The 15652-nt window shown below is 42.1% G+C and overlaps 1 pseudogene; it reads right to left on the reverse strand.

Moving 5' to 3' along the window:
• Positions 1-1892: 1892 nt before the first annotated feature.
• On the reverse strand, positions 1893-2479 carry LOC102906417 (PRELI domain containing protein 3B pseudogene; annotated as a pseudogene).
• Positions 2480-15652: the final 13173 nt, after the last annotated feature.

The raw sequence follows: 15652 nt of genomic DNA on the forward strand, positions 1-15652 counted from the left end.
GCTGTTGTGGGCTTTTTTGTTTTACCATGTGAAGTTGAGTATGGTTCTTTCAAGATCTGTAAAGAATTGTGTTGGAATTTTGATGAGGGTTGCATTGAATCTGTAGATTGCTTTTTGTAAGATGGCCATTTTTACTATGCTAATTTTACCAATCCATGAGCATGGGAGATATTTCCATTTTCTGATGTCTCCTTCAATTTCTTTCTTCAAAGACTTGAAGTTCTTGTCATACAGTCTTTCACTTGCTTAGTTAAGAGTTACACCCAAGATATTTTATATTATTTGTAGTTATTGTGAAGGATGAACTATGCTCATAGCAATGTTACTCATAATAGGCAGAACCTGGAAACAACCTAGATGTCCCTCAACTAAAGAATGGATTTTAAAAAAGTGGTACATTTACACAAGGGAGTATTACTCAGTTGTTAAAAAAAATGACATCAGGAAATTTGAAGGCAAATGGATGGAACTAGGAAAAAAACCATCCTAAGTGAGGTAACCTAGACCCAGAAAGACAAACATAGTATGTACTCACGCATAGGTGTATACTAGTTGTACAATAAAGGATCACAGCCCCAGAGAGGCTAGATTACAAGGAGGGCCCAAAGGGGAATGCATGGATTTCCCTGGGAAGGGGAAATAGAGGATGTCAGGGACCAAACATGAACCATGGAAAAGTACTAGCTAGGCCAGAGAAAAAGCCACAGGCCCTAAACCAGATGCCCCCAAAGAAAAAGAACAGGTCAGGTAGGTCAGATAGCATAGCAACAGAACAATGGGCCCTGACCAGTGACCTTATCACCTAGCAGCCTCACGACTTGCATGTCTCCCTTCACCTGCATGTATGGCACGCCATGCACCCCTTCCCTCCTTCCTGCCCCCCCCATGCTATATAAGCTTTGCTGAGGAGAATAAAATTTGCAGCTTGATCAGAGCACTGTCTTGCTGTCTTCTCTCATGTCCCCCGTCCCTTTCATTCTCTCCCGCTGGTGGGTCATCCCTGTTGACACCCCGCTAGCCGGGGCAAGAGGAGATCTCCTGGGTAGCCTGGGAGTGGATGGGGTTGGATGGTGGATGGAGAGGGAGAATATTGAAAGAAATGTCTTAATATGGAGGGCATTTTGAGGTCAGGTAGAAACCTGCTGCAAGGGCTGACCTCAGCTAAGACTCCTAGCAATAGCGGATAAGGAGCCTGAACTATCTCCTGTAATCAGATTGGTGACTACCCCAATTGTTATCAGAGAGCCTTCATCCAGTAACTGATGGAAACAGATGTAGAGACCCACAGCTAAGCACTGGGTTGAGCTCAGAGAATCCTGTTGAAGAAAGGAAGGAAGGATCGTATGAGCCAGGGAGGGTCAAGATCATCACAAGGGGACCCGCAGAAACAACTAACCTGGGCTCATAGGAGCTCACAGAATCTGTACTGAGAGCTGGGGGGTCTGTTTGTGACCAACCTAGGCCCTCTACATATGTGTGACAGTTGTGTTACTTGGTCTACTTGTGGGCCTCCTAGCAACAGGAGCAGGGACTCTCGCTAATGCTTTGTCTGGCTTTTGGGAACCTATTCCTCATACTGGCTTGCCTTGCCCAGCCTTAATACAAGGGGAGGTGCTTAGTCCTAACTCAACTTGATATGCCATGCTTTGTGGATACCCTTGGGAGACCTGCCCCTTTCTGAACAGAAACAGGAGGAGTGGATGGGCGGGGGCAGAGGGGAGATGAGGGGGGAGGAAATGGGAAGAGAAGGGAAAGGGAAACTGCAGTCAAGATGTAAAAGAACTGAATAAATTTAGTAAAAAAATAAAACCTACCTAAAATAATTGCATCTCTTAAATAACACATAAATTTGAAGTCCTGGGGGTCTCATTGCTGCACACCAATTTCTCTTGTCATTTCTCCACCAATTCCCCCACTGCTGCCATTGGGGTTCATAGGCTTCCTCTTGCTGATGCTGTCAATTCTTTAATCTCAGCATACAGTTTATGCATCACCCATTCCATCGCTACTCAGCATTTGTTAGCATTGGAAGAGATGGTGCTTGCCATCAGTCCTTCAAGGTAGCTACTGAGGCTGACCCCTTTCGTGGTGATGATAGCTTCCTGGGTCAGAACAGTTTTCTCTAGGACCTGGGGGTACAGCTTGTGTGTGAGCCTCTCATCTACTGAGACCCTAATTGAAATAAGTTTTAGTAGACTTGAACTCCATTGTCTTCTTTATGGTGTCAACTACAGAATGCTCTTGCATATATTTTTTCATTCATGCTGCACCAATAAAAGACTTCACAATGGAAGGCAGGAACCCACTCTGTGCTGGGGAGTCTGTGGCTATGCAGATTTCCCGAGGGATCAAGATGTCTGTCCAGCATGCCAATGCCAACCACAATCAGGTTCACAGGGCTTGGGTATTTCTGCACTGTGCCAGTGGTAACCATTTCCAATGGGTGATCAATGATGTGCTATCAAGTCCAACTCTTCATGATGCCAACCACCTGCCTGGTATCCCTAGTTCATTCCTTCTTATGGCTGAGCAATATTCCTGTGTGTGTGTGTGTGTGTGTGTGTGTGTGTGTGTGTGTGTGTGTGTATGTGTGTAGTTTCTTTATCTGTTTGCCCATTGATAGTCATATGATCCATCAACAAATTCTTCCATCTATTTTCAGAAATCTATCTAAAATCCAGCCCCTTTCATCAGCCTCACTCAAACTATACTTGTTGCCACTAACACTCAAACCCTGTGCCAAAAAACTTCCCTGTTCAAACTATCTCATGCATCCCTGTCTCAATTGCAGAAAGGGGTCCAGGTCCTATCACAGCCATGCGATTTCTTCTGGACTATTAGCTTTTGATTTTATCTCATTGTATCTCTCTTGCCTATTATACTCTCTCCATAATGGCTCTCCTACTGTTCCACAAACATATCAAGTGTGCACTCACTGAGGTACACAACAATTTGGCCAAGGATGCACCAGCCTCAATCCCTGGAATCTATTTGTGTGATCCTGTTTCGTTCTTGTTTTGGCTTGGCTGAGCCTTGGACCCAGAGCCCAGCCCATACTGTGCAAGTGCTCCACCACTGAGCTGCATCTGCAGGAAAGTCACTGTGGGTATGATTGTGTTTAGAAATGTAGACATAGAGAGATACCTAGGATGATCTAATGGACCTTAAACATCATTACACAGACTCTATACCAGAGAAGCAGAGGCCATGTGACACAAACAGGGGAGAAGGTAATGAAAAGAAAGAGCAGAGAGACATTTAAAGATGCTAGACTAGACAGGAATGCTGTGGCCATAAGCCAAGGAATGCTGCAGCTACCAGAAACCAACAGAAGCTGGAACTCCTTGATGTTCAACCCCAGATATGGCCTGGCCAGCACACTCCTCTCAGACAGCCCCTGACTCTGATAGAACCCTTTATGTCACAGGTGTTTTGAAAGTGCTCCATCACTAAGCCACACCTGTAGCCCTGACTCTGGTTTCACCAAGCTTATTGTCATTTGAAAAACTCACATAAACGTCTTTTGCCATTTCCTCGCCCTAGTATCTCCCCATGCCAGATAGGAGTAATGCTAATTCCTGGACCCCTTCAAGTCTCTGACCAAATACAGTTTCAGAGAGGCATCCCCCTACACCCCTGTGTAAAACCCACACATGCGCTCATGTGTATGCACACACGTTCTTGCAATCACCATCTCTATTACTTTTCCTGTCATTATTAATTTTAACATTTTATGTATTTTTGCAGCTTCCCACTCCTAAAATGTCACCTTCAGAAGAATAGATATGTTTTTCTCTTGTAGTTACTCTATATTACAAGCACATAAAAAAGTACCTTTTACAGGACAGAAGCCTAATAACTACTTGTTAAACAAGTTTGGTTTCCTTGAATTGTTTACAGCAGTTCCCCAGGAGCAATAATTGTTGTCTGGCTCTGCATTTATCATCTATTTTTAACAATGCCCACAAATGATCAGTCACAAATATCTTGGTCTAATCTTGTGTTAAGAAGGTCAGATCTGGGGCTGAAGAGGCAGTTCAGTGGCTAAAAGCACAAGCTGCTCTTGCACAGGATCCAAGTTCAGTTCCCAGCACCGGAACCAGGTAGCTCACAATAGTATGTAACTCCAGCTCCAGAGCATCCAACACCCTTCCCAGGCACCCTCCTTCTTGTGCACAAGCCCCTACCCCCCAACACACACATTGAAAATAAGTAATTGTTTTAAAGGTCAGATAAAGATACAAGCTCTAAAATACAACAGTGCCATACAATAGTATATAGTTCAGGGAGCAGTCCCCTACGGAATTTTATAAGATATATTCTGGGCTTTACAAGTCACATCTTTGGGGCAATGCCCTGATGTCAACAGTATTTTAGAAAAACAGTAAGTAGCTGGATTTAGGAGCTACCTCAGATGTTTTTTTACCCATATACGTGAAAACTTGAGAAAGAAATGTTACTGCATTTTGTTATATTTTTGCAATCAAATGCGAATGTTTTTCAGCATTGTGTGTCAGACACTAATTACTTTTCCATTACCTAAAACGGTCACAGCTGTTATTGTGCCACACCTGTCACTGGGTAAGATCATTTCGGGAGCTGTCAGATTTTATACTGTCCATCAAATGTGTTGACATTCAGCGTCAGCAAAGGCCATGATTCTACTTACTGCAGAGAGGTCCTCTCCAGGCTCCTCGAAATCATACTGCTACCTTACTTGCATGTAGAGTAAGCACTATTATTTTTTTAATTTTTTTATTTGTTCCATTTAATTTTGTTTTGATTTTTTTAAAAATGAGTAGTATTTCAGTTTGTGGTTGACTTTCATTTTTGTATTTAAATGAAAGCCAACGTATTATAGAGTGACCTGTTTTACTGTTAGCACACTTGTGGCTTGAGCCTCACTCTTCTGATCTATAGGGACGGTTTGGGAGTGTTTTGTTTGTTTGTTCGTTCATTTGTTTTTCATTATGTAGATGTGTTTGTACATCTGAATGCTGTTGCCTGTGGAGAACAGAGGCATTGGGTCCCACTGAAACTGGAACTTAGGCAGTTGGGAGCCACCTGTCCTGGGCTCTAGCAACTGAATTCAGGTCCTCTGCAAGAACAGTTTACCTTCTTAACCCCTGAGCTCTCTCTCTACTCTCAGTTAGGGACTTGGTATGTTCCAGATTTTTCCTCAGTTTTTGAAAACCATTCTCTTGGTGGAGAATGAATGAGGTTAGTCATGGATTCAGCTGAGAAACTGGCTTCTGGCATGAGAAGGCGATCACCTTGTCATTTGACTGTGCTCACGTCTCAGCTGTCCAGTTCTGGCCCTAGTATCTTCAGGTATCATCTTTAGAGCTAATGTGCAGCAGCTGCATTATGTTTTGAAGCCAATATTGAAGAAATGGCAAGGTCATCAATAAACTGATACAAAAAGACTCTGCTGTTATCTATCACTGTCTTGAGAGCTTTTGTCTTCGGAACTCAAAGGAGAGAAGAAAGCAGATTTTAAACAAGCAACTGATGCATATTGTATGTACTGGCAACTGCGGTTAGTGTTCGATGTACATGATCTCATTTAGTACTTTGAGGTCAGTATTAGTATCTGCATTCACCATGGGAGAAACTGAGGAATAGCTCAATTAAATAGCTACAGAGCAGTTAAGTCACTTGGCTTGCTCAAGCGACCCATAAACATTTGATCAAAGATTCCACTCTAGACCCGTCTGACTCCCCATTCATTATTTAGCCAATTACTTGGCTTGCTACAGTGTAATTTTAATCAAAGAATCTGAGGTCTCAAAACGTTTCTCCTGAAAGAGAAAAATTGTCCTGCAAATTGAGGAGAAGATTGGTTCTTCTTTACACAACTTGGGTTCCAATTCCAGAGAAACACTGCGTGTCTGGGAACTTTGAGGAGGAAGCCGGGCTTTAAAGAAAAAACAGACCACGGCTATAAAGAGTCAGATGGCTGACATCTGGACAGCTTGTGGTGGGGCTGAGAATTACAAAGGTATGACAAATTTTTGACTCTGTTCTAATTTGGCTCAGCCTGCCTCTCTTCAAGTTTTTTGGCAAAGCTTCTGCCATTTGGGCTAAAATGCCCTTTCATGAAATGGTATACTGCGGAGGATTATCGTACAAGTTCTCTGTTTTGTTTTCCACCTCACTTTGTTTATGTGCTGCAGGGGAGGGGTCATCTTTGATGGCTCCTTACATCATATTCTTGACTCAGGGTATGGAGAGCCCCTGAGTCTAAGCATTTACAGTTACATGGGGTTTGTTCCTGGGGTGTCTGGCTCTCAGGGGTCCCTACTGGAGTGCGGAGCTCTTACAAAACCTGATGGGCTCAGGCTCTTCATGAGGTTCTTGCTCCCCGCTGCCTCTTGACCAGCAGCGGCCCCGATGCTCACAAACTGACACCTGGACTAATTCCCATTAACAATCCAATGTGCTGTGTCTGACTTTTCAATCTTAATCGAATTTTAAAAGTATCTTGTTTCAATTTCTACATAGGAAAGGATTTCAAGTTACAATGTGGCATGAAACTGACTTCAGAGTAAGAAGACTCTGGATCACAGATTCAGGGCCAGACAGCACCTGAGTTCTGTGTTGCCACACAGGACAGTGGAAATATGAGGTGACCCTTCAGACTACTAAGCAGCGGTTCTCAACTTGTGGGTCTCGATCCCTTGGGAGGAATGATCCTTTCACAGGAGTCGCCTAAGAACATTGGAAAGCACAGATATTTACATAATAATTCATAATGGTAGCAAAATTAACATTTTAAGTAATTTTGTAGCAACAAATTAAGTAGCAACAAAATTAATTTTATGACTGGAGGTCACCATAACATGAGGAATTATATTAAAGGATCACAGCATTGGGAAGGTTGAGAACCACTTTTTATAGAGTCTACAGGAATTGCTCTCACTATGTGCATTTCACAGGTGGGCAAAAAGACCACAGAGAAGCAACATAACTCACAGGGTCACCTACCCATGCAGTAGTATAGAAAGGATTAAAACCTAGGTCTGTCTTACCTGAAAGTTATTATTTTTAGTTGATCCAATAGTTTAAATCGATTTGAACAGGGCAAGGTTAGTACTGGGTTTGTACTCTGAGTTTGGATAAATACAATAAAGGAAAAACAAAACACAAAGGTAATCAATAGCAGACTCTTCCCTATATATAAAAATGTTAGGAAAGTAGGCATGCGATATGGGTTCTGATCCCAACTGACTGGACCAAGTTACCATGTCAGTGAGCTGGGGAAATGTATTCAGTTCTCACAGCACTGGACTCCTCAGTCAATGAACTTCAACTGTCCTCTATACATAAACTTATATTCCATTGTCTAAACACATTGATAGTGCTCTATTAACAGGAACATGTGACAAAATTCCTCTTACATGAAAATTAAATTGGACTCTGTTCTTACATCCTCTAGAGTCCCTACTTGCCAGATTTACCTCTAGAGTCCCTACTTGCCAGATTTACGTTCATTTGCATTTAATTGTTCACTTCTGGCTGTGACAAATTACAAATAAAACTTTTGATTTAGGCTGGGCATAGTAGCACACACCTGTAGTCACAACACTTAGGAGTTAAAGGATGGAGGTTTATGAGTTCAAGACCAGCTTGGACTACATAGCCAGGCCCTCCTTTAAAAACATAAACAGAACAACCACACAACTTTATAGAGTGGGGCAATGATAACATATTATTAAGCAAAATCAATGCAGGTCCACCTTATTTTGAACATAGAGGCATTAGAATATTAATAATAGCCAACACATAGATGGATTTTTTCTAGTTGTTTTTAATATGGTGCCTGTAATTGTTTCTACAACATAATGGATATCTTTTCTTTAGTTGAAAACTTAATCCTTAATTTTGACAGGGAAAATTTAATCTGAGTTTCATTATTTAGATGTAGATAAATATCAACCTAAAAATTGTAGTCTGCTTCAATTTCCACAAATGCCTATTGGTAATTAAAGATGCTTATGTATCAACTTTTGAAAGCTAAAGGCATTTTAATGTGTGCCTAAGTACACAGAAATATTGTACAGATGTGTCTATGCATAAAAGTCCAGCTTAGCCAACCTGACATACATATCAAGCTACTCAGATTCATCTTCAGAGAGTATCATACTTGAGAATTTACTTTCTCCTTTGTGCTTCTGTGAATTATACTAATTTCCCAAAATGAACAAATATTACATCCATAATAAAAAGGTTATTTCTACAGTATTACCAGATAATGTTTCATTCGTCAACGCTAAGCTTTCTTGGTATTTGTTATATTTTATTTACTTCAATAACTGTAAATGCTGGTGAAGGTGAATGACATCTGCTGTCAGAATATCTAAATATCAGACACACTTACTACACAGAGAAAAGGCGATTTCTGAACATTAACAGTATGAAGCCATAGGAAGACAGTCACAATGAAGGGTCATCTGAAACCTGTCACAGCCAACTTGATGGCAGCTTACTATTAATAGCGGGGCTGCTAAGATAACCGTAAACAATGAGACTTAAGAATAAATGGAAAAGCGATGTGCTAGAGTCCTAAAATTAGTTTTTCCCATAAAAGAGGCTGGCATACCACCGTTAACGATTTCGACTCCAACATTCCGAATCTGTGAATTCACTTGCATTAATACATTTATTTTGCAGGCTGAATACCCTTGCATAGAAACTAGTTCTGGGCATGTGCAATTGAAGCTCGTTATTAATTTTGGTTATTTCTAAATATAATCCATTTTCTAAAAATTATTGTTAAAACAATTTGGTAAAAAGTACATCAAAATTCATTGAAAGGGAAAATAAAACAATCCCATTCTTTCATTTAATTATAAAATTTCATAGAAGCATCCAGAGAAAGAACTAAAATGGCCTGAGAGACTCAGTGGCTTCTTATGAAAATGAGAGTTTAAAACTATAGCTTGTCGGCCTCAGATAATTCATGCTGAACCCAATGAATAAGAATAAAACATCAAATATTCGGAAAATGAAGAATATAGAAAAAGCCATAAAAGAACATTCCACTTAATGGGGCAGGAATTGAAAATTCAGTCTGTTATTCAAAAGTTTATATATGTTAAGAATTTAAGCACTGGTCATACGTTTACAAAAAATGAATGTACATGAAAATTTTATCCGTTAAATTTGGGGACTGTTGTCCTGTTAAAAGTCCAAGAAGACATAGGCTATTTTTCCCAAGAATTCAATCATATTCAAGGTCACCAGTCTTCTAAGTATGAGGTTTTTATAGAGCAGTGTATCATGATGAATTTTTACAGACTTAAATGCATACATAAAGTTGGGTTAAATTGGCTCATAAAGTTATAGAGAAGAGTGGTTTGGGGTTTTTCTTTTGAACTCTGGATCTGGCTTTCTTAGAAGGCTGTTGTGTTCTACCAGGATATTCCCTTAGCCTTACATTATTAAGGAAGCTGCTGACTGAACCAGTATGGTGTTTCAGATTTTGACTGTCTATTTTTGAAGCTAATTCTCAGCTCTATTATTTCCCAGAAAAATGGGCACTGAAGAGTGTAGACGAGGATGCCCACAATAAGCAGATTATCTTCCCCCTGTTAATTGTACAGCCCGACAATGCACTGTCCTCCCGGGTGCTCAAATGAAAGAGCGACGCTTCCCACCTTTCCCTCCACCCGCAGACCCACCTAAAAGAGTTTCGCAATCCACGTCGCTTCAAATGGAGGCCGAAGGAAGGAAGACACAGCTATTAGCTTTCCTAAAATGTCAAAACCGTAAATATTTCCAAATATACCCTATGCCGGGCACCATGTGGGCTTCATTATTTTGAATTTCGCAGGAGCCCCATGAGGTACGTTGATGTTGCTTCCCTTTGACAGAAAACTGAGATAGTGATTAAGTGCACGCTGCTGGAAAATGACTATGCCGGATTTTACTGTCTCCAAAAGTCAGGAGAATTTCTTAAAATTCACTCTTTCTGGCTCTCTGAATAAGAACAACTTGATTTTTATTTATTTTATTTTTTTCAAGACAGGGTTTCTCTGTGTAGTTTTGGTGCCTGTCCTAAATTTCACTCTGTAGACCAGGCTGGCCTCGAACTCACAGGGATCTGCCTGGCTCTGCCTCCTGAGTGCTTGGATTAAAGGCATGCGCCACCACCACCCGGCTTTTTTTTTTTTTTCCTAAAATAAACAAAAACCATGGACACCCTTCTCTCTTTGCCTTGTGGACAGAGGTTCTAGTCCAGGAAGTTCAGGTAAAGACCCAAACATCACTTGTTTCCTAAGCTTCAGAAGTGATTCTTGTGCTCTGTAGGTCAAAAAACCACAGCTTCCCATCACATTTTCTTGTGTGCCCTCTTGGCTTATGAGACTAACACCTTTTGGACTCTGCTCTCTCTCCATTCCTCTTCACAACACGTAAACACATCTCTCCCTTTGCTGAACAGGCAACAGAAGTTGGACCATTCCTTCATTTAGCAATTACGAATATGGCTCCTCCCCCCAAAAAGCCAACAAATGATGGTACCTGTCCTTCTAACTCACATGGCATCCATACAACACTAACACTTCAATTACATTCTTAAGGGAGGGGGATGGGAGAAAGTCCAGTCTGTGAAGGGCTTGCTGTGTAAGCAGGGGGACCTGAGTCCCATGGAAACCCCTCCCCCTAAGTAAAAAGCCTGGCATACTGGCTGAAAACCCCTCAGCTCTGGGGAAGCAGAGGCAGGTGGATCCCTAGAGCTTCGTGGCCAGTCGCCTACCTTAATTGTTGAGCCACAGCATCTAATTAGAAACCAGGTCTCAAAAAAGGTGGACAGTATCTGAGGAGGAAAGCCCACAAGGTTGTCTGTCCCCTGGCATTCACACGTATGCACATATAGTACCTGTACATACACCTGTACACCCACACGCAACACACACACACACACACACACACACACACACACAAATGAGGAGAACTAAATTTACTAGTGCTTCTTAAGAACATGTCAAAGAAACTGCTTTTCAACCCTGTCCAATGGCACCTGCATCAAAACCCTCCTGCAAGTGGCAGGCTGCAGGGGCGTGACTCTCACCGAAGGGACAGTCTCTGCAGATGGCCTGTGGTTGTCCAAGTGGTTCCTGCTGGACGTAATGGGGACATGTAATGCAAGAAAAACGATATTTAAACGCTAATCTCGTGTCATCGTAATATCCATTTTGACTCTGCTGCGGGGTGACTAGGAAAAGAAACAGGAGCAGCAGCAGCAGCGGGGACAGAATGTGAGTGGGTCATGTGACACATTGCAAGCATGTTGCTGAGCAGTGCAAAAAACAGGAAACCCTTGTAGGAGGACAAGGCAGTCCTTACACTGGTGAAAACACAGTAGGTTTCTACCAGTGGATACCGTGGTGGGACGCAGACGCTGTGGATCTCTGTAAAGTCAAGGTCATTCTTGGTCTATATAGTGAGCTCCAGGCTAGCCAGAGCTACATAGTGAGCCCCTGTCTCAGAAAAAGAAAAAAAAAAGGGAGGGGGGAGGAAGAAAGGAAAATAAAGTAAAAAGGTACATTCTTATAGCCAGGCATGGTGTTGCATGCCTCTACATCAGGACTTAGGAGACGGTGAAGGAAGATTGCTAGAAGTCCAGGGGCAGCCTAAACTACAACAGGACCGACCCTGTCTTAAGCAAAAGAAAGGGGAAAGGAGGAAGGAAGGAGAGGGAGGGACAGAGGAAGGGTGTGATTCTCACAAGTCTTGCTAGGACAGCTGAAGCAGATGAGGAACCAGTTTTTCACACCTTGGATCACAATTTTCTGCTGGGTGACCACTCCCAGAATGCTCGCTCCTAAACAACATTTCATGGGATGTTTCAATCTAATTATAAGTGATTTTTTTTCTGGGCCTGTTAATACTTTCAACTATTAAAGTTGTGTGTGTGTGTGTGTGTGTGTGTGTGTGTGTGTTCAAATAGGCGCACATGTGTGGGAGTATGTGTAGGCCAGATATCAACCCCTAGTATGGTTCCTCAGGTGTCCTCTACCCTGTTTGTTTTTGTTATTTTTCATAGAGTTTCTCACTGGCCTGGAAGTCACGGAGTAAGCTGTGCTGATTGGCCAGTGAGCCTCAGGGACCTGCCTGTCTCATCTCCCCAGCACCAGGATTCAAAGTGTGCACCACCATGTCTGGTTTTTTTTTTTTTTTCTTTTCTTTTCTTAATATGGATTCTGAGGATTGGTCTCAAGTGTATGGCAAGCACTTTACTGATCTTGCTATTCCCCCAGCCCTACTGAAATCTCTAATGGAAGGTCTTTCCATGAGTTCTGTCCATCCAGCTTCTTCCTGTGTGCACAGTAATATGCCAGATGCTTTTCGGTGTGGTCTATATCACTTTCTGTGGGATATAGTTCTGTTTGCTCAGTGGCGTTATCACTAACACAGAATTTGGCCTGTGCCTGAAGGAAAACGGGACAAGTTTACACAAACAAAGAACAAAAAACAAACAAACAAAAACTATTTCCTGCTTATAGTTAAAAAAAAAAAACACTGAGTTTTTAACATATTATGCTTTTACTGAAAATCCAGTCTTATTTCCAGTCAATGGGAGTGTAGTGGTTTGAAAGAAAATGGCCCCCATAGGGAGTGGCACTATTAGGATGCTTGGCTTTGTTGGAGGAAGCTTGTCATTGTGGGGGTGAGCTTTAGGGTTTTCTATGCTCAAGCTATGCCCAGTGTTACAGTTCACTTCTCATTGCCTTTGGATTAAGACATAGAACCCACAGTTTCTTCTCCAGCACCATGCCTGCCATGCATCCCCACCATGATGATAATGGACTAAATCTCCGAAACTGTAAGCCAGCCCCAGTTAAATGTTTTTCCGTTCTAAGAGTTGCCATGGTCATGGTGTCTCTTCACAGCAACCGAAACCCTGACTGAGACAGGGAGGGTATAGTGCTCAGCTGACTGTGACCTGATGTGAAGCTTTGACAGTCAGATTCGTCCAGAATCCACTCAACTCAGTCCTGCAAAACATGTCCCCAAACCACACATCATTCCCTTTACAGAGTTGATGACTCTCACATGCCCACTGCCAGGAGATTTAATCAGCACCAATAGCATAATATAGAGTCGTGTTTTGTTTTTTTCTCTCAGAATAGGCTCTTTTGTCTTTCACCCAAACCACATACTCAGGATAGAATCTGAATAAATGCAGCTACTCAATGATCTTAATATGCTGGAAGCCACAGAACAGGTCTTTGGAGGAAAAGAGACGTTGGGGGTTGGGTTACATGATCGTCACAGAATGTCTTGAACCAAGAGGAATCAAGCTTCCAGACTGCTGTCGTAGGCAAGCCCAAACTGCCCCTTTTTATAGTGGCGATGGTCTGTTTGAGTGGAGTGAGGATATGGTGCTGAGGGCCTGAAGCGCTGAGAATAGTTCCCCTTGCTTCACTCATATTACTGCAGTTGTTTTTGTTGTTGTTGTTGTTTTGTTTTGTTTTGTTTTTTGTTTTTCTCAAGCAGAGGCTCTGACTGCCTTTGTTCCCGGTCATCATTGAAAGGGTGTTTCTTCTCTCTCGAGCAGAGGGCAGGGATATGTTTTGTACAATGTAAAATGTTCAGGTTCCATAGCTTTGGGTCCCTCCAACACAGTGAACATGAGGCTCTCCTCATGTGTCACGCCACCCTGATGGGATTGAGGTTCAGAGCTGGAGAATGATCAGTGCCCATACTCTATCTGCTACTGTTGCTGTGATGAGCAAAGACCTTTGTCTCTAACTCGAGGTCAAACGTCTCCACCAGCATCCATGTAGCAAGCTGACGTGTCTGTCCATACCCAGTGTCAAAATTTCTGCCTCTTTATAGTTCTTTACAGAGCAAGGGGGAGAAACACTTGAGGTCATTATTTTCTCATTTAAAAGAAAGGCAAGGGATGCTCTCACCTGTTTTGGGAATGTTGTTTGTTTGCTTGTTCATGAAAAGACAGGGTAGGATTTCTTGCTTTCGGTTCTGTGAGGCTTCTTGCTTTGGTTAGGAATCTAAAATCCCACATGGCAGGCATATGCTGTAATAAATCTCATTTATTATAGCATTGTCAATGAAAGCCGGGAAAACACCAATGAGACACAAACAGGCGTAGACAGATAACTCAATACAATGACAAATAGATTTTACCACCACTGTAATGCGTTATACAATGAATATTCATTTTTGTTAATACTTAAAAGTAGAAAGGGGCACTGGGGAGAGGTCTCTATGGTAAAGAGCATGAGAACCCGAGCTCACATCCCCCAAACCCACGCAGAAAGTTTAGTATGAAGGCACACCTGTAATTCCAGCCCGAGGGAAGGAGAGACAGAAGGATCCTGGGGGCTTGCAGGACATCCATACTAGCAGAATCAGTTTCACCAAGTTCAGTGAAAGAGCCTATCTCAAAATAGTAAGATAGAGAGCAATAGAGGAAGACGTCTGATATTGACCTCAGGCTCTCTCTCTCTCTCTCTCTCTCTCTCTCTCTCTCTCTCTCTCTCTCTCTCTCTCTCTCTCTCACACACACACACACACACACACACACACACACACACACACACACACACACACACACCAGAAAGAACTGGGGCACGATATAAAAAAGAAAGAAACCTGAGTGACATCTTTAAAGGATTGTCTTTGGACAGGAACTGTCTGTGTAGTCCTGTAATCCTGGCACTGTGTGGAAGTTAAGCACATGATTGAGAGTTTGAGGAAGCACCTGAGGGCAGTGTGGGTTAAACTCCATGGTGAGTTTAAGGCCACTTTGGGCCACACAGCAGGACAACCCACACCTCTATACCCACCACATAAAGAAAGGAAATTTTAAATAAAAACAGATACAAAGATAGCAAGTTTTAGCTCTAAGGGGTGATAGTCAATTTTGCCTCAACTTGACTGAGTTGTAAGATATCTGGCCTCAGATATCTGATTATATATTGCTGAGTGCATCTATGAGGATGTTTCTGAAAGACTTCAGCAGTTTTATTAGTAGTGTGTGTGTGTGTGTGTGTGTGTGTGTGTGTGTGTGTGTGTGATGTGGGTGTGAGCACATGTGCATGGCGCATGTGTGGAAGTTATAGGACAGCTTTTTGAAGTTAATTCTCTCCCTCTACCTCTAAATGGGTTCCAGGAATTTAGGACATGTTTCCAGGCTTATGTGGCAAGAACCTTTACCTGCTGAGCCATCTCACAGACATTTGAATTGGTGAACTGAATAAAGTAGATGGCAGATGTGGTTGTAGACTGATACTATCCACTCCTTCCAGGATACAAATACCACACAAAAGCTGATGAATTCACTCTCTCTGCTCATCCTTTTGTGTTCTTGGCTGCTGTGGAATAATCCTTCTGTGTGAATATATGTCGCTATTATTGGTTTAATAAAAAAGCTGGCTGGCCAATAGTTGAACAGGACAAAGTTGGGTGGGAAAGTCAAACTGAGAATGATGGGATGAGGAAGGGAGGAGTCAGAAGAGTCACCAACCAGACAGAGAGAGAATTGGACACACAAAATGAGATAGAGGTAAAAGCCACAAGCCTTAGGGTAGCACATAGATTAATAGAAATGAGTTAAGTTGTAAGAGCTAATTAGTAACAAGCCTGAGCTATTGGCCAATCAATTACAATTTATATTAAATTT

The sequence above is a fragment of the Peromyscus maniculatus genome, chromosome 11 (genome assembly GCF_049852395.1).
Source record: "Peromyscus maniculatus bairdii isolate BWxNUB_F1_BW_parent chromosome 11, HU_Pman_BW_mat_3.1, whole genome shotgun sequence".
NCBI classification, from domain to species: Eukaryota; Metazoa; Chordata; class Mammalia; order Rodentia; family Cricetidae; genus Peromyscus; species Peromyscus maniculatus.